Source organism: Scardinius erythrophthalmus (genome assembly GCF_964197995.2).
Source record: "Scardinius erythrophthalmus genome assembly, chromosome: 14".
NCBI classification, from domain to species: Eukaryota; Metazoa; Chordata; class Actinopteri; order Cypriniformes; family Leuciscidae; genus Scardinius; species Scardinius erythrophthalmus.
In genome coordinates, this window is record NC_138234.1 from 8,348,574 (window position 1) to 8,375,248 (window position 26,675).

Consider the following 26,675-nt stretch of genomic DNA (forward strand, 5'->3'; position numbering starts at 1 on the left):
CTCTCATTAAGAAACCACAATTAGATCCGAATAATCTAGTAAATTATAGACCCATTTCAAATCTACCTTTTATGTCTAAAATACTAGAAAAAGTTGTGTCCGCTCAACTGGGCTCTTTCTTACAAGAAAATGACACCTATGAAAAGTTTCAGTCTGGATTCAGGCCGCATCATAGCACTGAAACTGCGCTCGTTAAAATCACAAATGATTTACTTTTAGCTTCTGACCAAGGCTGTATCTCAATATTAGTTTTACTTGATCTTAGTGCTGCGTTCGATACTATAGATCATACAATACTCTTAGATCGACTACAAAATTATACTGGTGTTCAAGGACAAGCATTAAGCTGGTTTAGATCGTATTTATCTGACCGCTACCATTTTGTTTATTTAAATGGAGAAAAATCTATCATAACTCCAGTAAACTATGGAGTGCCGCAGGGATCTGTGTTAGGCCCTCTATTATTCTCAATATATATGCTACCACTTGGAAATATTATAAGGAAACATGGAATTAGTTTCCATTGTTATGCTGATGACACTCAAATCTATATTTCATCACGGCCAGATGAAAACGCTAAATTATCCAAATTGACAGAGTGTGTTAAAGATATAAAAGATTGGATGACGCATAATTTTCTTTTATTAAATCCAGACAAGACAGAGGTACTACTTATCGGTTCAAAAAAACACCCATAAAACCTCTCACAATACAACTTTAACATAGTAGGATGTCCTGTTACTTCATCCTCTACAGTAAAAGACCTGGGTGTTATATTAGACTGCAACCTGTCTTTTGAAAATCATATTTCATATGTTACAAGAACAGCCTTTTTCCACCTTAGAAACATTGCTAAGCTACGTAATATGCTATCAGTTTCTGACGCAGAAAAGTTAGTTCATGCATTCATGACCTCGAGACTAGATTACTGTAATGCGTTATTAGCCGGTTGTCCTGCATCCTCAATAAACAAGCTACAGTTAGTCCAAAATGCCGCCGCTAGAGTTCTAACTAGATCAAGAAAATATGATCATATAACACCGATTTTATCATCCCTACATTGGTTACCTATAAAGTCCCGTATTGATTACAAGGTATTGCTACTGACTTATAAAGCCCTAAACGGCTTAGCTCCAGTCTATTTAACGGATCTTCTATCGCCCTATAATCCATCGCGCTCTTTAAGGTCACTAAATTCGAGGCTTTTGGTCATACCTAGGATATCTAGGTCCACCAAAGGAGGGAAAGCATTTTCACATTTAGCACCAAAACTCTGGAATAGTCTTCCGGATACTGTTCGTTGCTCAGACTCGCTCTCCCAGTTTAAAACTAGATTAAAGACGCATCTTTTCAGCCAGGCATTCATATAATACTTTTAATTCTACAGTTAAATCCGACCTCTAGTTCATAAACGCCAGAGGAGAACTGGCCCCCGACTGAGCCCGGGTTCTCCCAAGGTTTTTTTTTCTCCATTAGGTCACCTGATGGAGTTTTTCGGTTCCTTGCCACTGTTGCCTTTGGCTTGCTCAGTTGGGGATATTTGGGGATATTTAATTTAATTAATCAATCAACGATACTATTGATCAGCATTACCGAACGTAGACGTTCCACTAGAAACAAACATTGATGTATTGTTCTAATTTATTACTGTGAAGCTGCTTTGATACAACCTGTGTTGTGAAAAGCGCTATATAAATAAACTTGACTTGACTTGACTTGACGACATTCAAACTGCAAAGTGTTAACTTATATTTGTGTACAGTCGCAATAAAACACAACATTCTGCTTTTGTAAAATAATTTCAAGCAATCCACCCCCCGAAAGGCACTAATTTTAAAATTAAACTAAAATGCTCACGGCTGCACGGGCATTCATAACGGTGCGCGTCCACGGCGAGGAATGAGCGAGGAATGTTTTTCAGTTAATTCCTACTTCCATAGGAATTCTTTTGAAATGCTTGCTCAACCACTATCAATGTCAGTGCGGACGAACATATTTTACTTTCGTTTTTAAGTTGGCGATTCAAAAGCCCCCAGTGGTGTCACACGTCGATTAACCGGTGGTAAAATATTCTCAAAGTCACATATTACCTAGTACATTTTTATATAGATACAATAGGCCTACCTTATTTTGAACACAAGAGGGCAGTATAGCCCTATGTATAAGCAGGAGTAACTAAAAACTCAGAGTCTGAAATATCCAAAAAATCCACATTCAGACCAAAATATCTGACTTCCAGATGGCCGGAGCTAATGAATGTTAATTAGAAAGTTGTCTGGCTTGATGAGTACAATATAAAACTTTTTTTTTTTTTTACTGTAGTTAAAACTAACCCGCCCACTTTTGTCAAAGCATGTTGAAAGTGACACACTTCCTGCTGCCAGTTGGTGGCGCTATAACTTTGACTCACAATAGTTACATCCATCTGATCGGCCTCTTACCACGAACACACTGCTGAAGTTTCATCAAGATCAGTTAATGTATGCATAAGTTATTCCACTTCGTGTTTCTCTTTTCTCGCCATAAATTCGTTTCCTCGCCACGGCCAAACCGTTCGAGATATCAAAAATCCGTCCGCAATTTAGAATCCTCAATGTCTTGACTTCATGCACACCGAGTTTGGTGGGGATTGGATGAATTCTCTAGGAGGAGTACTTCGCATTCCACAGCAAGCGTTTTCCAAACAACCCATAATAGCCGACTTCCTGTTGAGCTGGCGTAAAACTTGACCGGGGGAAAGTTGTTCGGCCCGATGAGATCTGTATGTGTACCGAGTTTCATATTAATTCATGCAAGCGTGTTTGATCTATGGACCAAGTTTTGGGACACCGTTCAAGGGGGCGCTGTTGAGCCCCCCTGCCACGCCCGGGTACCAGCTTCAGCCCGTCCCTGATGGCAGGGGGTTCTGACTTGTGTGCAAAGTTTCAAGAGTTTTTGAGCACGTTAAGGACCCCAAAAGCCCCTGAAACCTTGATTAACAATATAAAAGCAATAGTCAAATCCCCCCCTCCCCTCACACACACAGAGACACAGAGAGAGGGAGAGAAAATTCTTCAGAAAATCCACATTCAAACCAAAATATCTCTCTTCCTGTTGGTCAGAGATCGTTAATGTAAATTAGAAAGTTGTCCGTCTTGATGAGAACAATACACATACCAAGTTTTGTTGCTGTTGATAAAACTAACCCCCCCACTTATGACTAAAGGTGGCGCTACTGAGCCCCTCACCACGCCCGTTTCTGAAACTTTGCACAAGTCTACGGGCTAATAAATGTGATGTGTCTGTCGAGTTTCATCCAATTTCAAGTATGTTAAGAGTCTCAAAAGCATCAAAAAAGAATATTAAAGTTTGAAGCGTTGCCATGGCAACAGTATTAAAGATATCAAAAATCCTTTCACAGGTCTACATCTGCCGTGTGTTTACATTATACAAATAAAGTTTGAAGCAAATCGGGTAAAAATAAGAGGGTGATTTCAAAGCATTTTGAAAGGGACACACTTCCTGCTGCCAGTTGGTGGCGCTATAACTTTGACTCACAATAGTCACATCCATGTGATCGGCCTCTTACAACGAACACACTGCTGAAGTTTAATCAAGATCAGTTAATGTATGCAGAAGTTATAACACACTTCCTGTTTCCATTATTCGCCATAAATTCGTGTCCTCGCCACGGCCAAACCGTTCGAGATATCAAAAATCCGTCCGCAATTTAGCATCCTCAGTGTCTTGACTTCATGCACACCGAGTTTGGAGGCGATTGGATGAATTATCTAGGAGGAGTACATTAAATTCCACAGCATGCGTTTCAAAACAACCCATAATAGCCGACTTCCTGTTGGGCTGGCGTAAAAAGTAAAAGTACGAAAGTTGTTCGGCCCGATGAGATCTATATGTGTACCGAGTTTCATATTATTACATGCAAGCGTGTCTGATTTATGGACCAAGTTTTCGGACCCCGTTCAAGGGGGCGCTGTCGAGCCCCCCTGCCACGCCCGGGTACCAGCTTCAGCCCGGCCCTGATGGCCGCGGGTTCTGACCCGTGTGCAAAGTTTCAAGAGTTTTCGAGCACGTTAAGGGTAGAGCCTTTAGTTACACTAAAGCCACCGGGGTGGCGGTGTCACCGGCTTGGGCCCTCCATCGCTGCTCGCAGCTATATTTATATATATATATATATATATATATATATATATATATATATATATATAACAAAAAAATATATAATATATACATTATATATATGTAACAAAAAATAAATAATATATATATATATATATATATATATATATATATATATATATATATATATATATATATATATATGGCAAGGCGAGAAACGGGCAGAGAAGAGCGAACGTTTTTGGACATTCATCATATTGCATTGGTTTTCATTTCTTGTCCTCAAACCGAGCACTAATCTGTTTATTTTTAAGTCACACATTCTCCATTGATTAAAAAAGACAATCAAATGTATTTTTTAATGGTAGTATTATTTTATACAGAAATAAATTATTTATAATTCAGATGAGAATAAAGTTAGTGTTAATTAAAATTGTAAGTGTAGCACCTCTAACCTGAATTAGAATGATAGCTATATATCTATTACCTAGGCTCTGAGCAGTAATTGACAAGACTCACAAGGAGAAGTAACTTTTTTTTTTAAACAGAACAGCTGGCAGGTTTATTACACAATCACTGTGCAACACACTATTCACATAATTATTTTAGAAAATACCCCAAATAAAATAGAGCTCTTTCATTTAGAAAAAAAAATAGGAAAACAAAATAAATTGTCCTTGGGAAAATAGAAAGTCAATCTACCCGGGTAGTAAACCAAAACACATTCAAGTTTCCTTATCTGGAATCCATGGAATCCAATATCCGAGGTTTGGATACGAATCAGTTCAGTCACTCCACAGAAGAGAATCCGACACAGCTGGCCACACTGCGTCCAAACGGTCCTTCTGTAGAATGTCACTCACTGGGACAGGCTCGCCATCGAAGTCGGTATGGTTTGGAACCAAACTGAATCCAGGATAAAAACCAATCTGTACATAGCAGTACAGAATAGATAAAAAAAACAATTATATCAATATCTCCTTTCCATATATGGTTGGTTCCTAATTTACTTTTCTCAATAAACCAGTTACACATTTAAAACCTTAGTTATGATTATAAGAGAACTGTTCAAATCACTCTACGACTATGCTTCATACAAGTCTGTTTGACTAGAGACCATAGTTCGCATTGGCAAATCCAAAACATAGTACAAAATTAAACAATAGCATTTATTTTCCTAAATAAATGTTCCTTAAAGGATTTATGCATTTTTCAATCATAACGTATAATGAACTATATGCTATTAAACTATTAAACAACATGAAATGAATGCATTATTTCCCCATTAGTCATTTTACCACAGTTAAACACATTTAGAACCCAGTACTTAGCTGAATGCTCAGTTTAACAAAACACAAAATTTACACATTATGAGCTAAGTGCACTATAAACATCTTACAATACTCTTGAGTCTCATGTCACTCCGATTGGTTTTATTATAATAGCATGAGATCTTAAAACCTAATATTGTTTACTGATAACATCACCTCGTGTTAGCTAGCAATATGGTAAGCTAATGAGCACATTGAGACAACATAAACTCACCGGAGATTTCGGCAGAAAACACGATGAAGAACACAGAAAACCGTCTCTCACAATGCAATCCTCGGGTTACTAGTAAAAGATCATCTTATCCACACAACTCCTGATTAGAATTGACCAAATATTACAGTTTTTCGATCTATTTTCGCCACGTGAACTCGAGCTTTCTAATGCAGCTTGATACAAAAGAGAATTCCCAATGACGAATGTGAAAAACAGTGCTAGCGCGCCCTCTACTGGCATCATGTGATTTGACACTCGACTAGTTAACCCTTTAGTGACAGCATATTCTATATGGGTTACACACTCCCCTCCTAAATCAGCATGAGTCCCTTCATGTGCTATAATATTCTGGCTCAAACACTTATAAGTTCTTTATTTTCATATTCACTAAATATACTGAGTGTATGATTGAAACTATCTAAAAGGTTTTGAGCAAATGAGATGAGGGGTTTTCCCAACTGTGGATAGTGGAATCGGCCCGGTGCTCGCCTTGACCTTTCAGATCGACGTACGGATGTGTCGTCCACAACTTCTCCAAGTACTTCTTCATCTTGTTGATCACAACCGTCAGGGATTTCAATGTCAGTTTTCTGTACTCCTATTTTATTATTTCCATCTTCTGGATCACCAAAATCCAACAAGGGAACATCATCATCTTCCAGAGTGATAGCTGGCATCACATTGCCTGGCTCAGGCAAGATCTCCACATCCTCAGTAGAAGGTTGTTCAACAGTAGTCTCTGGCTGGAATTCTCCAGCCTCTTCAAGACATGCCTCTGCTTCTTTTGCCGGCAATGCCATCTCATTACCTGCCAAGAGCTCCCCTGGAGACTGGGGTGGTAATGTCTTTCTCAAATCACTCTTTCCGGGAAAATGGGCCGATGTATCCAGCTTTCTTTGGATGTCGTATAGATTTGTGAACCTTTCCTTCGGTAAAGACTGAGGATTTCACAGGAAAGACGGTGTAGTCATCTTCAGACTCACAATCTTCCTTTTCTTGCTGCTGAGGAGAATTTTGTCGTGTCCTGGGACGATGTGTGGCCCTTGGCTCATCTGGTTCATCTTCTTCAGCTTCATACAACTGCCCACATGGTAACAGAAGATCCCTGTGCAGAGTGCGGATTGGACCATCTTGGTTTACTGACTGAACCATGTACACAGGTAAATCTCCCATCTGTTTTAGGACACAGTACACAGCAGACTCCCATTTGTCAGCAAGTTTGTGCTTGTTCCGCAGCCGGACGTTCCTGACCAGGACTCTATCCCCCACTTCAAGGGTAGATTCTCGGACCCTCTTATCAAAACGGCGTTTGTTCCTGTCAGCAACTTTCTGTGAGTTTTCAATGGCTGTTTGATAACTCTCCTCTAGCCTAGACCTGAGATTCCGCACATATTGTGAGTGAGATGCTGGTTTCCCCTCTCTGACAGGTAAACTGAATGCAATATCTATAGGCAACCTGGGTTGTCTCCCAAACATCAGCTCATAGGGGCTAAACCCTGTAACCTCATTTCTGGTACAGTTGTAGGCATGTGTGAGTGGTTTTACAAAGTCCCGCCAGTGACTCTTCTCCTTATCCTTTAGGGTACCCAACATGCCAAGAAGGGTGCGATTGAACCGCTCAACCGGATTTCCTCGCGGGTGATAGGGACTTGTCCGCACTTTCTTGATGCCAGCTATGGCACAGAGCTCTTTAATAGTATGAGACTCAAAGTCCCTGCCCTGATCACTATGCAGGCGTTCAGGAAACCCATAATGCACCAGGAATTGCTCCCACAGGCACTTTGCAACAGTAGTAGCCTTTTGGTCTTTAGTAGGTATGGCTACTGCGTACTTTGTAAAGTGGTCTGTGATGACCAGGATGTCTTTAGTGTTGTGGGTGTCAGGCTCAAGCGATAAGAAGTCCATGCAAACCAATTGCATTGGCCTAGATGTCTGGATACTGACAAGAAGTGCTGCTTTTTCAGGCAGAGTCTTTCTTCTAACACATCGTCCACATGTTTTGACCTTGTACTCGATGTCGGCAGCCATTCGTGGCCAATAGAATCTTGACCTTACTAAGTCAGTTGTACGCTCTATACCCATATGCCCCATGTCGTCATGAAGACAAGTGAGTACAGTTGCCCTGAGTGACTCTGGAAGTATGAGCTGATAGGATGTTTTCTCTTCACACTGACGTTTCCTGTACAGTAGACCATCTCGCATTTCAAGACGCTTCCACTCTTTAAGCACCAGCTTGAGTTCAGGGGAGTCAGGACTGATGTCACTGGGTACTTTGTCTCCAGCTTTTAACCAGTTAATGACATGCTTGATGATGGGGTCAGCTTCCTGTCGTTCTCTGAGTTCCACTTCACTAAAGGTGGGTATAATTTCATGTCCTATTAAGTCTTCTTCACCATAGATGTCTGGTACAGCCTCGGCTTGGAGAGCCAGAGATTCAACCAACGTAAAGGAAGGTAAGTAGTTGTCTGGTTCTCTTAGAAGGTGTTTGTGACATACAGCTGTAACCACATCTGCAGGTACTTTTAGATGGTCAGCTGATGATGCCAAATGATGTGATGTGAACTGTTTTATCCTTTCTTTCTCTTCCAGTTCAGCGTCATCATCAACCAACATACCATGGGGTCGCCTAGAGAGGCCGTCGGCATCCTGATTGCTCTTTCCAGCCCTATACTTGATGTTGAAATTGAATGTGGAAAGGGCTGCAAGCCAACGATGACTGGCGGCATCTAGTTTAGCTGAGGTGAGTATGTAGGTTAATGGATTGTTATCCGTTACGACAGTGAAGGTATTACCATAGAGATAATCTTGGAACTTTTCTAGAATTGACCATTTTAAAGCTAGGAACTCCAGCTTGTGTGCTGGATACCTCGCCTCGCTACTTGAAAGGCCCCTACTGGCATAGGCAATGACCCGTGTTTGTCCGTCCTGCTCCTGATATAAAGCAGCCCCTAAACCAGTAGTGCTAGCATCTGTGTGCAAAGAATATGGTAGCTTTGGATTTGCAAACCCCAGGATTGGAGAGGAGGTCAGCTTTTCTTTTATGCACTCAAAAGCTTCCTGACAAGCAGGTGTCCATCTTTCTGCGAACGGCTCTTTTGGGTTGTAATACTTCCCTTTACATGTCGTCATCTTCTGACCTTTTTTTAGAGGTGGGTATCCGGAAGTGAGATTGTTTAGTGGCTTAACTATCTTGGAATAGTCCTTCACAAAACGACGATAATAGCCGGAAAAGCCCAAAAAGGACTTCAGTTCTTTAAGAGTCTGGGGCTTTGGCCAAGTTTTCAGTGCACTGACTTTCCCAGGGTCAGTCTCCACACCATTTCTTGAGACGACATGTCCGAGGTAATGCACAGAGGTTTGAAAGAATTTGCATTTCTCGGGAGAGAGTTTGAGACCATTTTCTCTTAGCCGTTGCAGTACATGCAGAAGTCTGGCTTCGTGTTCCTCCAGGGAGTCTGAGAACACGATTAGATCATCAAGGAACACTAGCACCTCCTTCAAGTTAATGTCACCCATACATTTCTCCATTAACCGCTGGAAAGTGCTAGGCGCATTGGTTATTCCCTGTGGCATCCGATTGAACTCCCAAAAACCCAGGGGGCACACAAAAGCAGTCTTGGCTTTGTCACACTCCTCCATGTCGATTTGGTAATAGCCTGACTTGAGGTCCATCACCGAAAACCATTTTGACCCGGTAAGGGCGGAGAATGTTTCTTCCAGGTTTGGTAATGCATAAGCATCCTTTATGGTCTGCAGGTTAAGCTTACGGTAATCGACACAAAGGCGGACATCACCATTCTTTTTCCTTACAACAACGATGGGTGAGGAGTAAGGGGACTCTGACTCTCGTATCACACCAGCTTCCAGCAGTGATTTCAAGTGTTTCCTCACAGCTTCATAATCATTAGGATGGATGGGCCGTGCTCGTTGCTTGAAAGGAGTCTCATCTTTTAGTTTGATATGGTGTTTGACTTTGGTGGCATGGCCAAAATCAAGGTCATTGTGTGCGAAAACGTCAGCATAACCGTTGAGCTTCTCAGTGATTCTGCTTTTCCACTCCTCTGGCAGAGGGGACTGACCAAAGTCAAACGTCAGGTTTCTTTGGGTGGTTTGACACGATGGAGAAACAGTGGCACTACAACAGTTCACAGTAGCAGAGTTTTTGTCAGGTAAGTGAACGTTTTCAAGGATCTGTTCGGGTGCATGTAGTTCTGCAATAACACAGTTTGCGGGGATTGTTATATCATGGTCTGTTTCATTCCTGATCCAAACAGGCAACTTCAGTTGGTGCTGCTGTGGCAGAGTGATGAGACAACAATCAATGAAAATCCCACCAGGTAAGGCAGAGGTTGTTGGTTGCTCCAGGACAGCCCATTTCTCAGTATTAGCAGAACTGATATTGGCATAACCTTCCACAGCAACTTTCTCATGTGCAGGAATGACTTGCTGTGTTTTTCCTTTAAGTTTCATGAGGCCAATTTCTCCAGTGGTGTTCAGCCTTTTTCGGAGCTCAAGTGCCCTGAGGATTTGTCTATAACCATAGACAGTTGAAGTGTTTTTCCGAGTGTTGTTCTGGCAGTGTTCATCATATAGCACATCAAGTAAGTTAGTCCCTATCAGAACAGGTAAGTCACTGTTGGAGCGTAGATCAGGGACAACTAATGCCAATGTGGATACTTCAGGTGCAGTGTCAATGAAGTCTTTTGGGAAACCAATGTTGATTTCTACGTACCCTAAGTATGGAACAAACTGACCATTAGCACCCTCAACATCAAGTAGATTAAAAGGCTGGATTGGCTGCTTTGATAAGTGTTCTTTGTAGAATGCAGTTGATACTGTGGTCACCTGAGATCCGGTGTCAAGGAGACAGTTACAGTTTACTCCTGACACAGTAACATTGCTGGTGCATTTCTCCCCTATTAACCCTTTTGGTATTTTAGACCGGTGCTTTGTGCTCAGCCTGTTAACTTGAAGTATTCTGTTTAGCATTTGGTTTGGGACGAGTGTGGTTAGTCTTTGTTCCTGTTTGCCCCTCAACAGGAACAGAACCTAGTTTAACTCTGGCTGAGTTTGGGCTTCCCACAACCGCTGCTTCTCTCTGAGTTCTTTTCGTTTAGCCTCAACAACGACTGGGTTGGGTTCATTGCTGCAGGATGGGGCTATATGTCCATCTTCACCACAGTTAAAGCAGTACCATGGGCGAGGTTTCTTGCCGGATTTTCCCACATTGTGCTGTGGTGATTTCTCTGCAGGCTCTTTCGGCTTAGATTTCTTTGACTTGAATGTCTTGGAGGTAGCTTTTGCTGAGGACTCATCCATAGATGCTTTCAGGGTTGCCAACTGGGCTTGAAGTTGTGCTATTTGTTTTTTCATTTTCTTTGTACTCGCATCAGGGGTGTCTTCTGCAGCAGCAGCTGCTATGTCTTTCTCATCAGTGTCAAAATCGTACACATTCAGGGAGTTAGACTGGACTTTAGTTTTGGGACATCCAAGATGCTGCTTCATGCGGCAGGACTTGGCAGTTTGCTTGTCTTCTTCAGTTCGTAGTAAGAGCAACAACTCAGGAAATGAGGGTGGATTATCCTTTTTTTGTTCCAGCTGGAGATTTGTGATGAAGCTGTTGTTCCAGCATCCCCTGCAGAACTGTTTCAGCAGTTGGCGGTCTGAGTCTCCAGCAGCAATACCATTTCTTTTCACTACATTGCTCAATGTAGCCTGTAGTCGATGTAAGTAAGCAGAAGGTTTTTCACCTGCGTTTTGGTTGGTGTTTAGGAATGCGGCAAAGAGTTCATCACCATCATCCACAGTACCATAAGCTGAGTCAAGAACACTCAGATATTCACGGGAACTGGACTGAGGCCCTAGATGTTTCACAATATTGGCAGCTGGAGGAAGCAGGCTTTCTGAAATCTTTCTGACCACTTGTTTGTCAGAGACTGTGGTATCTGTAAGGTAAAACTCTGCATTGCTACGCCAGGTGTCATAATCAACTTCTAGGCTTGGACATGGAATTTTTCCAGAGAAAGGCCTCCACTTGGAAAAGCTGTAAGGTGTTGACGACATATCATTGCTCTTTACGATGTGTTCTACCACCACTCTTTGGACTTCAGGTGTAGTAAGTTGTTCAGGTGTTAGCTGGTAGGTTGCTCTACTAACACTATGTGGAACCTCATAAGCCTGTTTGAGTGGAAACGGAATGCTATCCATATTCATTGTCACTTTGGACTGAGTAGTTGGCTCAGTTGGGGTCTGGTCAGTTACTGGGGCTACCACTGTATTTGTATCAGGGGTATACAGTGGGGATATGTTGACCAAGGGGTCTTCATGCTCAAATGGCCGGTCTTGCTTTGCAGAGTGTTGAATTCTAGCCAACTCCTCTAGCAGTACTTTCTCAAAATCTGTACCACTCATTTTTGCTACATCTTTTAACTCAGAGAGGTAGGACTGGGTTAAGCTTGATCCTACATTAGCAGTGTAAATGCTAGACAAAAGCTGGATGTGGTGAATAATGTTAGGATCAGAAGAGGGTCTGTGACATGGTAAGTCACTCTGGAGTGTTTGAATAGCTGCGCCAAATTGAAACTCAACAACAGCTGTGTTCTTGAAATCAGGATCAGAACTTTCTATCTTAACTACTCTTTCAATGGACCCATATTTCTCCAAAAAGTCAACCACCTCATCATCTACATCAGTACCAGAAAGCCCACTGATTAGGACTGAATTGGGCACCTTAATGTTCTTAGACTGAATAACATCCATGCTGCAGTAAGTGAAATTGCAAAACAACCCAAAAAATAAAACACATCAATTTACAGTCTGAGAGATTACGATGAATTGTGAACAAATGTGCCAAAGCTGTTCTGTATAAATATAGATATAACTACAAACTGCTCCTGGCTGGCTCGCCAAGCTTGATGTAGCACCTCTAACCTGAATTAGAATGATAGCTATATATCTATTACCTAGGCTCTGAGCAGTAATTGACAAGACTCACAAGGAGAAGTAACTTTTTTTTTTAAACAGAACAGCTGGCAGGTTTATTACACAATCACTGTGCAACACACTATTCACATAATTATTTTAGAAAATACCCCAAATAAAATAGAGCTCTTTCATTTAGAAAAAAAAATAGGAAAACAAAATAAATTGTCCTTGGGAAAATAGAAAGTCAATCTACCCGGGTAGTAAACCAAAACACATTCAAGTTTCCTTATCTGGAATCCATGGAATCCAATATCCGAGGTTTGGATACGAATCAGTTCAGTCACTCCACAGAAGAGAATCCGACACAGCTGGCCACACTGCGTCCAAACGGTCCTTCTGTAGAATGTCACTCACTGGGACAGGCTCGCCATCGAAGTCGGTATGGTTTGGAACCAAACTGAATCCAGGATAAAAACCAATCTGTACATAGCAGTACAGAATAGATAAAAAAAACAATTATATCAATATCTCCTTTCCATATATGGTTGGTTCCTAATTTACTTTTCTCAATAAACCAGTTACACATTTAAAACCTTAGTTATGATTATAAGAGAACTGTTCAAATCACTCTACGACTATGCTTCATACAAGTCTGTTTGACTAGAGACCATAGTTCGCATTGGCAAATCCAAAACATAGTACAAAATTAAACAATAGCATTTATTTTCCTAAATAAATGTTCCTTAAAGGATTTATGCATTTTTCAATCATAACGTATAATGAACTATATGCTATTAAACTATTAAACAACATGAAATGAATGCATTATTTCCCCATTAGTCATTTTACCACAGTTAAACACATTTAGAACCCAGTACTTAGCTGAATGCTCAGTTTAACAAAACACAAAATTTACACATTATGAGCTAAGTGCACTATAAACATCTTACAATACTCTTGAGTCTCATGTCACTCCGATTGGTTTTATTATAATAGCATGAGATCTTAAAACCTAATATTGTTTACTGATAACATCACCTCGTGTTAGCTAGCAATATGGTAAGCTAATGAGCACATTGAGACAACATAAACTCACCGGAGATTTCGGCAGAAAACACGATGAAGAACACAGAAAACCGTCTCTCACAATGCAATCCTCGGGTTACTAGTAAAAGATCATCTTATCCACACAACTCCTGATTAGAATTGACCAAATATTATAGTTTTTCGATCTATTTTCGCCACGTGAACTCGAGCTTTCTAATGCAGCTTGATACAAAAGAGAATTCCCAATGACGAATGTGAAAAACAGTGCTAGCGCGCCCTCTACTGGCATCATGTGATTTGACACTCGACTAGTTAACCCTTTAGTGACAGCATATTCTATATGGGTTACATAAGGAAAACAAATATATTGATCTAAAATATACTATAATTTGCTGCAAATAGGTTGACTATTTATATTTATTATTATATTTTATTACGGCTGTAATGAACCGGCTGCAATGCTGCAATGCACAGTGTGTGTGTGTGTGTGTGTGTGTGTGTGTGTGTGTGTGTGTGTGTGTGTGTGTGTGTGTGTGTGTGTGTGTGTGTGTGAGGCGTGGGCGCGATCGAACAGTGGAAACATAAAAACATAGGCTACTCCGTCGGTTTGTTCATACAGGACATCATTTAAACTGCACTGTGTTTACTTATATTTATGTACACTCGCAATAAAACACAACATTGTGCTTTTGTAAAAAAACATTCAAGCAATCCCACCCCCGAAATGGCGCTATTTTTTAAATGAAACTAAAATGCTCACGGCTGCATGGGCAATAACACGTCTACAGCGAGGAATGAGCAAAACAGAGTGAATGTTTTTTAGTTAATTCCTACTGGACGTCCGTATTTCACTTTCGCTCATCATATACTCACCCTCATGTTGTTTTAATCCTTTTTGAATTTCTTTCTTCTGCTGAACAGAAAGGAAGATATTTAGGAGAATGTCAGTAACCAGACAGTTTCTGATCCCATTGACTTCCATAGTAGGAAAAAAATGTATACTATGGAAGTCAATGAGACCAGAAACTGTCTGGTTACTGACATTCTTCTAAATATCTTCATTTCTGTTCAGCAGAAGAAAGAAATTAATAAAGGATTGAAACAACATGAGGGTGAGTATATGATGACAGAATTTTCTATTTAAAGTGGAGTATCCCTTTAAGTTAGCGATTTAAAAGCCCCCGCCGCGGTGTCACACATCGATTAACCAGTGGGAAAAAAATTCTCAGTCACATCGCTATTATATTAATATATAAATACAATATGCAATGGGCCTACCTGATTTTGAACACAAGAGGGCAGTATAGCCCTATGTATGACTTTTTTTTTTACTAAATAGCGCATTCTGGCTGATTTTAAAATTGTACATATTTCTTGAATTGAAAAAAACTGAATAAACCCAAAACTAGTTCTGTTTCGGTTTAGTTCTGATATTTGTATAATTTTATATAAAAATAAATGGTGTATAATTACATTTTAAGAAGATATGAGATGTTTTCTGATTCCTTGTTTGACATTATTTTAATCCCTCGCCATGTCAAAACCGTTTGAAATATTTAATATCCGTTCACAATTTAGCATCTTTAATGTATTTTCATCGTGTTAAAAAAGTTTGGTGTGAATAAAAAAAAAACACTTAGCAGGAGTGGGTAAAAAGCAGAGGCTGAATTTGCAAATAAATCCACATTCAAACCAAAATATCTGACTTCCTATTGGTCGAAGCTAATAATGGTATATTAGAAAGTTGTCCGGCTCGATGAGACCAATGTACGTACTGATTTTTGTAACTGTGGGTAAAACTAACCCCCCCACTTTTGTCAAAAGCATTTTGAAAGTGACACACTTCCTGCTGCCAGTTGGTGGCGCTATAACTTTGACTCACAATAGTTACATCCATCTGATCGGCCTCTTACCACGAACACACTGGTGAAGTTTCATCAAGATCAGTTAATGTATGCAGAAGTTATACCACTTCGTGATTCTCTTTTCTCGCCATAAATTCGTTTCCTCGCCACGGCCAAACCGTTCGAGATATCAAAAATCCGTCCGCAATTTAGAATCCTCAATGTCTTGACTTCATGCACACCGAGTTTTGTGGGGATTGGATGAATTCTCTAGGAGGAGTACTTCGCATTCCACAGCAAGCGTTTTCCAAACAACCCATAATAGCCGACTTCCTGTTGGGCTGGCGTAAAACTTGACCGGGGGAAAGTTGTTCGGCCCGATGAGATCTATATGTGTACCGAGTTTCATATTAATTAATGCAAGCGTGTTTGATCTATGGACCAAGTTTTGGGACCCCGTTCAAGGGGGCGCTGTTGAGCCCCCCTGCCACGCCCGGGTACCAGCTTCAGCCCGTCCCTGATGGCAGGGGGTTCTGACTTGTGTGCAAAGTTTCAAGAGTTTTTGAGCACGTTAAGGACCCCAAAAGCCCCTGAAACCTTGATTAACTATATAAAAGCAATAGTCAAATCCCCCCCTCCCCTCACACACACAGAGACACAGAGAGAGGGAGAGAAAATTCTTCAGAAAATCCACATTCAAACCAAAATATCTCTCTTCCTGTTGGTCAGAGATGGTTCATGTAAATTAGAAAGTTGTCCGTCCTGATGAGAACAATACACATACCAAGTTTTGTTGCTGTTGATAAAACTAACCCCCCCACTTATGACTAAAGGTGGCGCTACTGAGCCCCTCACCACGCCCGTTTCTGAAACTTTGCACATGTCTACGGGCTAATAAATGTAATGTGTCTGTCGAGTTTCATCCAATTTCAAGTATGTTAAGAGTCTCAAAAGCATCAAAAAAGAATATTAAAGTTTGAAGCGTTGCCATGGCAACAGTATTAAAGATATCAAAAATCCTTTCACAGGTCTACATCTGCCGTGTGTTTACATTATACACATAAAGTTTGAAGCAAATCGGGTAAAAATAAGAGGGTGATTTCAAAGCATTTTGAAAGGGACACACTTCCTGCTGCCAGTTGGTGGCGCTATAACTTTGACTCACAATAGTCACATCCATGTGATCGGCCTCTTACAACGAACACACTGCTGAAGTTTAATCAAGATCAGTTAATGTATGCAGAAGTTATAACACACTTCCTGTTTCCATTATTCGCCATAAATTCGTGTCCTCGCCACGGCCAAACCGTTCGAGATATCAAAAATCCGTCCGCAATTTAGCATCCTCAATGTCTTGACTTCATGCACACCGAGTTTGGAGGCGAATCGATGAATTCCCTTGGAGGAGTACATTAAATTCCACAGCATGCGTTTCCAAACAACGCTAAATAGCCGACTTCCTGTTTGGCTGGCGTAAAACTTAGAGCACGAAAGTTGTTCGGCCCGATGAGATCTATATGTGTACCGAGTTTCATATTATTACATGCAAGCGTGTTTGATTTATGGACACGTGTTCGGATCCCGTTCCAGGGGGCGCTGTCGAGCCCCCCTGCCACGCCCGGGTACCAGCTTCAGCCCGGCCCTGATGGCCGCGGGTTCTGACCTGCGTGCAAAGTTTCATGAGTTTTTGAGCACGTTAAAGGCCCCAAAAGCCCCCGAACCCTTGAAGAACAATAATAATAATAATAATAAATATAGCTGCGAGCAGCGATTACGGGCCCAAGCCGGTGGCACCGCAACCCCGGTGCCTTGGCGGTGCCGCCGGCTTTGGCCCTCCATCGATGAAGAGTTCAGATGCAAAAGCCTCTAAGTGCCATCTGAAATTTTTTTCTTGAATGATCATTTTTATCAAGCTCGTATATTTAAGTTCAGTAATTTCACTTAAATGGTAATGCAAATTACCTATTAATTGTCATTTAAGTGAAATTACTGAACTTAAATATACGAGCTTGATAAAAATGATCATTCAAGAAGAAAATTTCAGATGGCACTTAGAGGCTTTTGCATCTGAATTCTTCATATATATACATATAAGTAAATATAAATATATATATAGAAAAGACAGAAAATATTACTTGTCTTACCTTATTCTGATTTTATGATACACTCAAAATATTTCACAACATATCCTTTAAATTTAATGTAAAAATAAAAACGAAAGTAAGCCGTGTTGGTCTCACGTAACCCTCTCATTAGAATCAAAAATGTTTCAACATTTGCGATGTATTTGGATGCTAAACTATTCTTTATTATATGCTTTGTACTTCACTCGTGTTCCAATATCGATGGAGAAAATTATCCTCTTCACACGCGCAAAAATGTGCTTGGAAACATCACAGTGGAGCAGTGCTTACTGTGAATGGTACAAATTGTACTACTGACTATTTAAACAGAGCAGTGTAATTTGTATATGTCAGGTTGACTATATGTCAGGTTGACTATTTTATTATTATATTTTATTAGGGCTATAATGAACAGGCTGCGATGTCAAGATTGCAATTCTGGAATGTGTGTGTGTGTGTGTGTGTGTGTGACGCGGTTGCGATTGAACAGTGGACACATAAAAACATAAATAAAATGTTTTAGTTCATTCGTACTTCCATAGGAATACATTGAAAATGCTCGTTCTACTCCGCACCATTATCAATGTCTGTGCGGACGTCTGTATTTTACTTTCGCTTTTAAGTTAGCGATTTAAAAGCCTTCAGTGGTGTCACACATCGATTAACCGGTGGGAAAATTTTGTCACAGTCAGATCCCTAATATATTTATATATAAATACAATAGGCCTACCTGAAAGAGAATTTTACTTGCCCGACCAGAGTATAGCCTGGTTAGAACGTCAATAACAAAAAAATAACTTGGGAATCACTAAAAAGAGAGATTATTCTAATTGCATTACATTCATTTTAAGTTGCAATCAACAGTTAATAATAAATGTACTGATCAATGTTAACAAGGTTGCACTGCTGAGGCTCGTGCAGCTTCTCCAGGAGAATTGTAAACAAATGAGCGCAGCACACAAAAAAGGAACCCAGTTAACAACATAATGACTATAAAAATTACAAATATGGAGTTTTTATATATTTTATAACATATGATAGAGTTAAGCAACCTCACTTGACGAGTAGGCTACTATTTCCTGAATGCAATCACGATTGAAACTGTGACATTGATTTCATACAACAGGTTAATAAACAGTTACAATTAAGTCGCTTACATTTTAGATGCAATATTGACTGTTTTTGTTCTGTTTCAGCAGCAAAAATAGTTAAACAAAGATCACAGCAGAACCATCGCGCATCTCACAGCAACTTGTTTTCTCATTACTGAATGATTCAGCATTTTGAAACGAATCGGTTGACTCAAAGATTCAATGGTCAATCCATAAACATCTGTCTCAATCATGAATGACTCAGTCATTGGAACGAATCGTTTGAACGAATGAATCAATGACTTGCTCATTAAGATGGTCGCCTGGCGACACCTAATGGCGGTTTAGTGTTATGTTTAGAAGTATCATTCTTTCCAATGTGCAACATTATCAATGTCCGTGCGGACGTCCGTTTTTTACTTTCACTTTTATATTCACTTTTATACTTTTGCTAGTTGCTTTCAAGATGTGATTCCTACTAAATTTTTTAAGCAGGTTGTATGTACTATTGGTTCTGACTTGTTGTCTATTATCAACAAATGTCTCTACACCGGGGTTGTTCCTAACAGCCTGAAACATGCCTCGGTCTTGCCGAAACTTAAAAGAGCTAGCTTGGATTCATCAATTCTAAGCAACTACCGCCCCATTTCAAATTTACCTTTTATTTCTAAAATTTTAGAAAAAGCGGTTCTATGCCAACTCCAGTCTTTTTTAACTGATAGTCAGATCTACGAGAAATTTCAGTCTGGTTTTAAATTACGTCATAGTACAGAATCTGCACTTCTACGAGTCATGAATGATGTTCTGCTCAGTACTGACACAGGGCAATCTGTAGCTCCCGTCCTTTTAGACCTTAGCTCTGCTTTTGACCTTGTCGACCATGATATTTTAATCTCTCGTCTTGAGGCATGTACAGGTTTTAAGGGCATGGTGTTGAAATGGTTCCGCTCATATTTGTCTAACAGAAGCTATTCTGTTCGTATCGGGAAACAGTGCTCATCTAGAATGAAACTTGGGTGTGGTGTTCCGCAGGGTTCTATTCTTGGGCCAGAACTGTTTAATCTGTATATGTTACCTTTAGGTTCTATTTTAACTAAACATGGGATTTCTTTTCACCTGTATGCCGACGATACCCAAATTTACCTGCCTCTAAAGCGTGACGACAGGTCTGCTTTACAGCCACTACTGGACTGTATAGATGACCTGAAATCATGGCTTACAGGTAACTTTTTGAGTCTGAATGAAAACAAGACGGAAATTATCGTGTTTGGCCCCAGTGATCGTAGTACACATGTTTGTGACCTCCAAACGTTGTCACCTTACAGTACCACCTGTATTCGGAATCTGGGGGTCTGGATTGATAACAACATTACCCTTGAAAAGCAGATAAGTGCGGTGGTAAAGTCTTGCTTCTTTCACCTCCGTCTCTTAGCAAAGGTTAAACCATTTTTGTCTAGTAAGCACTTTGAGATAGCTATGCATGCTTTTGTAACATCCAGATTGGACTATTGTAATTCTTTATATATTGGGATCTCTCAGAAACACATCACCCGTCTACAAATAGTCCAAAATGCAGCTGCACGCCTTCTCAAAGGAAAACGAAAATTTGAACATATTACACCGGTTCTGATTTCGCTTCATTGGCTACCGATTAAATTTCGAATAGATTTTAAAGTTTTGCTTTTTGTTTTTAAATCTATACAGAACTTAGCTCCCCAGTACTTATCTGAAATGCTTTATCCAGAAATTAAGTCAAGATCACTAAGATCGGGGGACTCGAACCTACTTTCTGTCCCTAGGACCAGACTAAAAAATAGGGGTGATCGTGCTTTCGCAGCTTATGGGCCTAAGCTATGGAATAGTCTACCCCACAATATCAGATCTGCCCAAACTCTGACACTTTTTAAAATCTCTCTGAAAACGCATCTCTTTTCACTAGCTTTTAATATACCCTGACTTGAGCGACTTCTTCTCTTTGATGTGTATCTTTGCTGGTTTTTGTGCTTACTGTCTACCCTTATTGGCCTTGTTAAGCACTTTGGTCAACATCAGTTTTTTTTAAATGTGCTATATAAATAAAATTGTTGTTGTTGTTGTTAGCGAATTAAAAGCACCCGCTCGTGTCACACGTCGATTAACCAATGGAAAAATACCCTCACAGTCATATACCTAATAAATTTATATTTAAATACAATAGGCTTACCTAGTAAAACGTTTTATATACTATTTTGATATCCTTTTGGACACAAGAGGGCAGTATAGCCCTATGTTTGCTTTTTGTTGAACCAAATAGCACTAAATAGCCTGTTTTTAACTTTTTCATACTTCTTGAATTGCAAAAACGGAATAAAATAGGTTTAGTTCTAATATTTGTATAATTTTGTATAAAAATAAATGGTGTATAATAAAATTTTTAGAAGTTATGAGATGTTTCCTGCTTCCTTTTTGACATTAATTTAATCCCTCGCCATAGCAAAACCGTTTGAGATATTCAATATCAGTTTACAATTTAGCATCATTAAAATATTTTTATCATGTTGAAAAAGTTTGGTGGGAATAAAATAAATAGTTTAAGAGGAGTGGCTAAAAATTCAGAGGCTGATTTAGCAAAAAATCCATATTCAGACCAAAATATCTGACTTCCTGATGGCCGGAGCTGATGAATGTAAATTAGAAAGTTGTCCGGTTTGATGAGAACAATATACAAACTATTTTTTTTTCACTGTATTTAAAACTAACCCCCCCACTTTTGTCAAAAGCATGTTGAAAGTGACACACTTCCTGCTGCCAGTTGGTGGCGCTATAACTTTGACTCACAATAGTTACATCCATCTGATCGGCCTCTTCCCACGAACACACTGCTGAAGTTTCATCAAGATCAGTTAATTTATGCAGAAGTTATTCCACTTCTTGATTCTCTTTTCTCGCCATAAATTCGATTCCTCGCCACGTCCTTACCGTTCGAGATATCAAAAATCCGTCCGCAATTTAGCATCCTCAATGTCTTGACTACATGCACACCGAGTTTGGAGGGGACACAGTGAATTTTCTAGGAGTAGTACTTCACATTCCACAGCAAGCGTTTTCCAAACAACCCATAATAGCCGACTTCCTGTTGGGCTGGCGTGAAACTTGACAGAGGGAAAGTTGTTCGGCCCGATGAGATCTATATGTGTACCGAGTTTCATATTATTTCATGCAAGCGTGTTTGATATATGGACCAAGTTTTCAAACTCCGTTCAAGGGGGCGCTGTTGATCCCCCCTGCCACGCCCCTTTCTGAAACTTTTCACATGTCTACTGGCTAATAAGTGTTATTTGTCTGTCGAGTTTCATCCAATTTCAAGCATGCTAAGAGTCTCAAAAGCATCAAAAAAGAATATTAAAGTTTGAAGCATTGCCACGGCAACAGTATCTAAGATATCAATCATCCTTTCGCAGGTCTACATCTGCAGTGTGTCTACATTATACACATAAAGTTTGAAGCAAATCAGGTAAAAAGAAGAGGGTGATTTCAAAGCATTTTGAAAGTGACACACTTCCTGCTGCCAGTTGGTGGCGCTATAACTTAGACTCACAATAGTCACATCAGTGTGATCGGCCTCTTACAACGAACACACTGCTGAAGTTTCATCAAGATCAGTTAATGTATGCAGAAGTTATAACACACTTCCTGTGTCCCATTATTCGCCATAAATTCGTTTCCTCGCCACGGCCAAACCGTTCGAGATATCAAAAATCCTTTCGCAATTTAGCATCCTCAATGTCTTGACTTCATGCACACAGAGTTTCGAGGGGATTGGATGAATTCTCTAGGAGGAGTATTTCAAATTCCAGAGCGTACGTTTTTCAAACAACCCATAATAGCTAACTTCCTGTTGGGCGGAGCTAATAACATAGAGTGCGGAAGTTGTTCGGCCTGATGAGATCTATATGTGTACCGAGTTTCATACTAATACGTTCTTGTATGTGTCCAAGATTTCAGATTGCATTCTAGGTGGCGCTGTTGAGCACCCCTGCCACGCCCGGGTACCAGCTTCACCTCGGCCCTAATGGCCGCGGGTTCTGACCAGTGTGCAAAGTTTCATGAGTTTTCGAGCATGTTAAAGGCCCCAAAAGCCCCCGAACCCTTGAAGAACAATAATAATAAATATAGCTGCGAGCAGCGATTACGGGCCCAAGCCGATGGCACCGCAACCCCGGTGCCTTTACCTAAAGGCACCGGGGTGGCGGTACCGCCGGCTTTGGCCCTTCATCGCTGCTCGCAGCTATATTTATATATATATATATATATATATATATATATATATATATATATATATATATATACATACACATGGCTATAATGAACAGGCTGCGATGTCAAGATTGCAATGCTGGAATGTGTGTGTGTGTGTGTGTGTGTGTGTGTGTGTGTGTGTGTGTGTGTGTGTGTGTGTGTGTGTGTGTGTGTGTGTGTGTGTGTGTGTGTGTGTGTGTGTTTGCATGTGTGTGTTTGCATGTGTGTTCATGTTTTTCTATCCCGGTGGGGACTTCAACCTGAATGCACACAGACTCATGGGGACTCGTGTCACAGTGGGGACCTAAATAGAGGTCCCCATGGGTAAACAAGCTTAGAAATCATACACAATGAGTCTTTTTGGAAATGTAAAAATGCAGAAAGTTTTCTGTAATGGGTAGGTTTAGGGGTAGGGTTAGTGTGAGGAGATAGAATATACAGTTTGTAAAGTATAAAAACCATTAAGTCTATGGAGAGTCCCCACAAAGATAGTAAACCGTGTGTGTGTGTGTGTGTGTGTGTGTGTGTGTGTGTGTGTGTGTGTGTGTGTGTGTGTGTGTGTGGCGTGGGCGCGATGGAACAGTGGACACATAAAAACATACGTCATTATACAGGACGACATTTAAACTGCAAAGTGTTAACTTATATTTGTGTACTGTCGCAATAAGACACAACATTGTGCTTTTGTAAAATAATATCAAGCAATCCACCCCCCTGAAAGGCGCTAATTTTAAAATTAAACTAAAATGCTCATGGCTGCACGGGCATTCATGGTGCGCATCCACGACAAGGAACGAGCAGAACAAAGTGGACGTTTTTCAGTTAATTCCTACTTCCAAAGGAATTCATTTGAAACGCCCGCTCAACCGCTCACCCTGTGGTCTGTGTGAGTCCTAATGCCCCAGTGTAGTGACGGGGACACTATACTGCCAAAAGAGCACCGTCCTTCGGATTAGACGTTAAACCGAGGTCCTGACTCTCTGTGGTCATTAAAAATTCCAGGATGTCCTTCGAAAAAGAGTAGGGGTGTAACCCCGGCATCCTGGCCAAATTTGCCCCTTGGCCTCTATCCATCATGGCCTCCTAATCATCCCCATGTACTGATATACTGATTGGCTTCATCACTGTCTCCTCTCCACCAGTAAGCTGGTGTGTGGTGGGCGTTCTGGCGCAATATGGCTGCCGTCGCATCATCCAAGTGGATGCTGCACATTGGTGATGGTTGAGGAGATTCCCCCCATCTATGTAAAGCGCTTTGAGGTCTCAGAAAAAGCGCTATATAAATGTAACAAATTATTATTATTATTATCAACCACTATCAATGTCAGTGCGGACGAAAATATTTACTTTCGTTTTTAAGTTTGCGATTCAAAAGCCCCCAGCGGTGTCACACGTCGATTAACCGGTGGTAAAATATTCTCACCGTCACATACCTAGTATATTTTTATGTAAATACAATAGTCCTACCTGATTTTGAACACAAGAAGGCAGTATAGCTCTATGAATGACTTGACTTTTATGAGACTAAATAGTACAATTTCTATTTTTAAACTTATAAATAATTATTAAATTTAAAAAAAAAAAGAATAAAATGAGTTTGGTTGTGATATTTGTATACTTTTATAGAAATAAATGGTGTATAATTACATTTTTAGAAGATGAGGCTTTTAGTGTTTAATTTTTGTACATTACTTCAGTCCCTCACTATAGCAAAACCATTTGAGATGTTTAATATCCGTTCACAATTTAGCATCTTTAATGTATTTTCATCATTTTGAAAAAGTTTGGTGTGAAAAAATAAGCCAGTTTGGAAGAGTAGCTAAAAACTCAGAGTCTGAAATATCCCAAAAATCCACATTCAAACCAAAATATCTGACTTTCTTTTGCTCTGAGCTAATGACTGTTAATTAGAAAGTTGTCCGGCTCGGTGAGACCAATCTATATACTCATGTTTGTAACTGTTGGTAAAACTAACCCCCCCACTTTTGTCAAAAGCATGTTGAAAGTGACACACTTCCTGCTGCCAGTTGGTGGCGCTATAACTTTGACTCACAATAGTTACATCCATCTGATCGGCCTCTTATCACAAACACACTGCTGAAGTTTCATCAATATCAGTTAATGTATGCAGAAGTTATAACACTTCGTGTCTCTCTTTTCTCGCCATAAATTCATTTCCTCGCCACGGCCAAACCGTTCAAGATATCAAAGATCCGTCCGCAATTTAGCATCCTCAATGCCTTGACTTCACGCTGACCGAGTTTGGAGGCGAATCGATGTATTTCCTAGGAGGAGTACATTAAATTCCACAGCAAGCGTTTCCAAACAACCCTAAATAGCCGACTTCCTGTTGGGCTGGCGTAAAACTTAGAGCACGAAAGTTGTTCGGCCCGATGAGATCTATATGTGTACCGAGTTTCAAATTAATTCATGCAAGTGTGTTTGATATATGGACCAAGTTTTAGAACCCCGTTCAAGGGGGCGCTGTCGAGCCCCCCTGCCACGCCCGGCTACCAGATTCAGCCCCGCCCTGATGGCCGCGGGTTCTGACCTGTGTGCAAAGTTTCAAGAGTTTTCGAGCACGTTTAGGGACCCAAAAGCCCCAGAAACCTTGAAAAACAAATGAAAAAGTAAATCTCACTCAACTGACAAATCACCCCCACCCCTCACACACTCAGAGACAGAGAGAGAGAGAGAAAATTCTCCAAAAAATCACATTCAAACCAAAATATCTGACTTTCTGTTGCTTTGTGCTATTAAGTGTAAATTAGAAAGTTGTCCGGCTCGATGAGAACAATATACATACCAATTTTTGTGATTCTAGGAAAAACTAAGGCCCCATTTTTGACTAAAGGTGGCGCTACTGAGCCATTCCACCACGCCCGTTTTTGAAACTTTGCACATGTCTACTGGCTAATAAGTGTGATGTGTCTGTTGAGTTTCATGCAATTTCAAGTATGTTAAGAGTCTCAAAAGCATCAAAAAAGAATAATAAAGTTTGATGCGTTGCCATGGCAACAGTATCTAAGATATCAATAATCCTTTCACAGGTCTACATCTGCCGTGTGTCTACATTATACACATAAAGTTTGAAGCAAATCGGGTAAAAATAAGAGAGTGATTTCAAAGCATTTTGAAAGTGACACACTTCCTGCTGCCAGTTGGTGGCGCTATAACTTTGACTCACAATAGTCACATCCTTGTGTTCGGCCTCTTACAACGAACACACTGCTGAAGTTTCATCAAGATCAGTTAATGTATGCAGAAGTTATAACACACTTCCTGTTTAATTTTTTCGCCATAAATTCGTTTCCTCGCCACGGCCAAACCGTTCGAGATATCAAAAATCCGTCCGCAATTTAGCATCCTCAATGTCTTGACTTCATGCACACCGAGTTTGGAGGCGAATCGATGAATTCCCTAGGAGGAGTACATTAAATTCCACAGCATGCGTTTCCAAACAACCCATAATAGCCGACTTCCTGTTGGGCTGGCGTAAAAAGTAAAAGTACGGAAGTTGTTTGGCCCGATGAGATCTATATGTGTATTGAGTTTCATATTATTATATGCAAGCGTGTCTGATTTATGGACCAAGTTTTCGGACCGCATTCAAGGGGGCGCTGTTGAGCCCCCCTGCCACGCCCGGGTACCAGCTTCAGCCCGGCCCTGATGGCCGCGGGTTCTGACCCGTGTGCAAAATTTCAAGA

The 26,675-nt window shown here is 40.4% G+C and overlaps 1 protein-coding gene across 1 annotated transcript in view; it reads left to right on the plus strand.

The window, feature by feature from the left end:
• LOC308702304 (uncharacterized protein) overlaps positions 1–26,675 on the plus strand; it is a 271,135-nt gene that overhangs the window by 84,964 nt on the left and 159,496 nt on the right. The gene's annotated exons all lie outside the window — the stretch shown is intronic.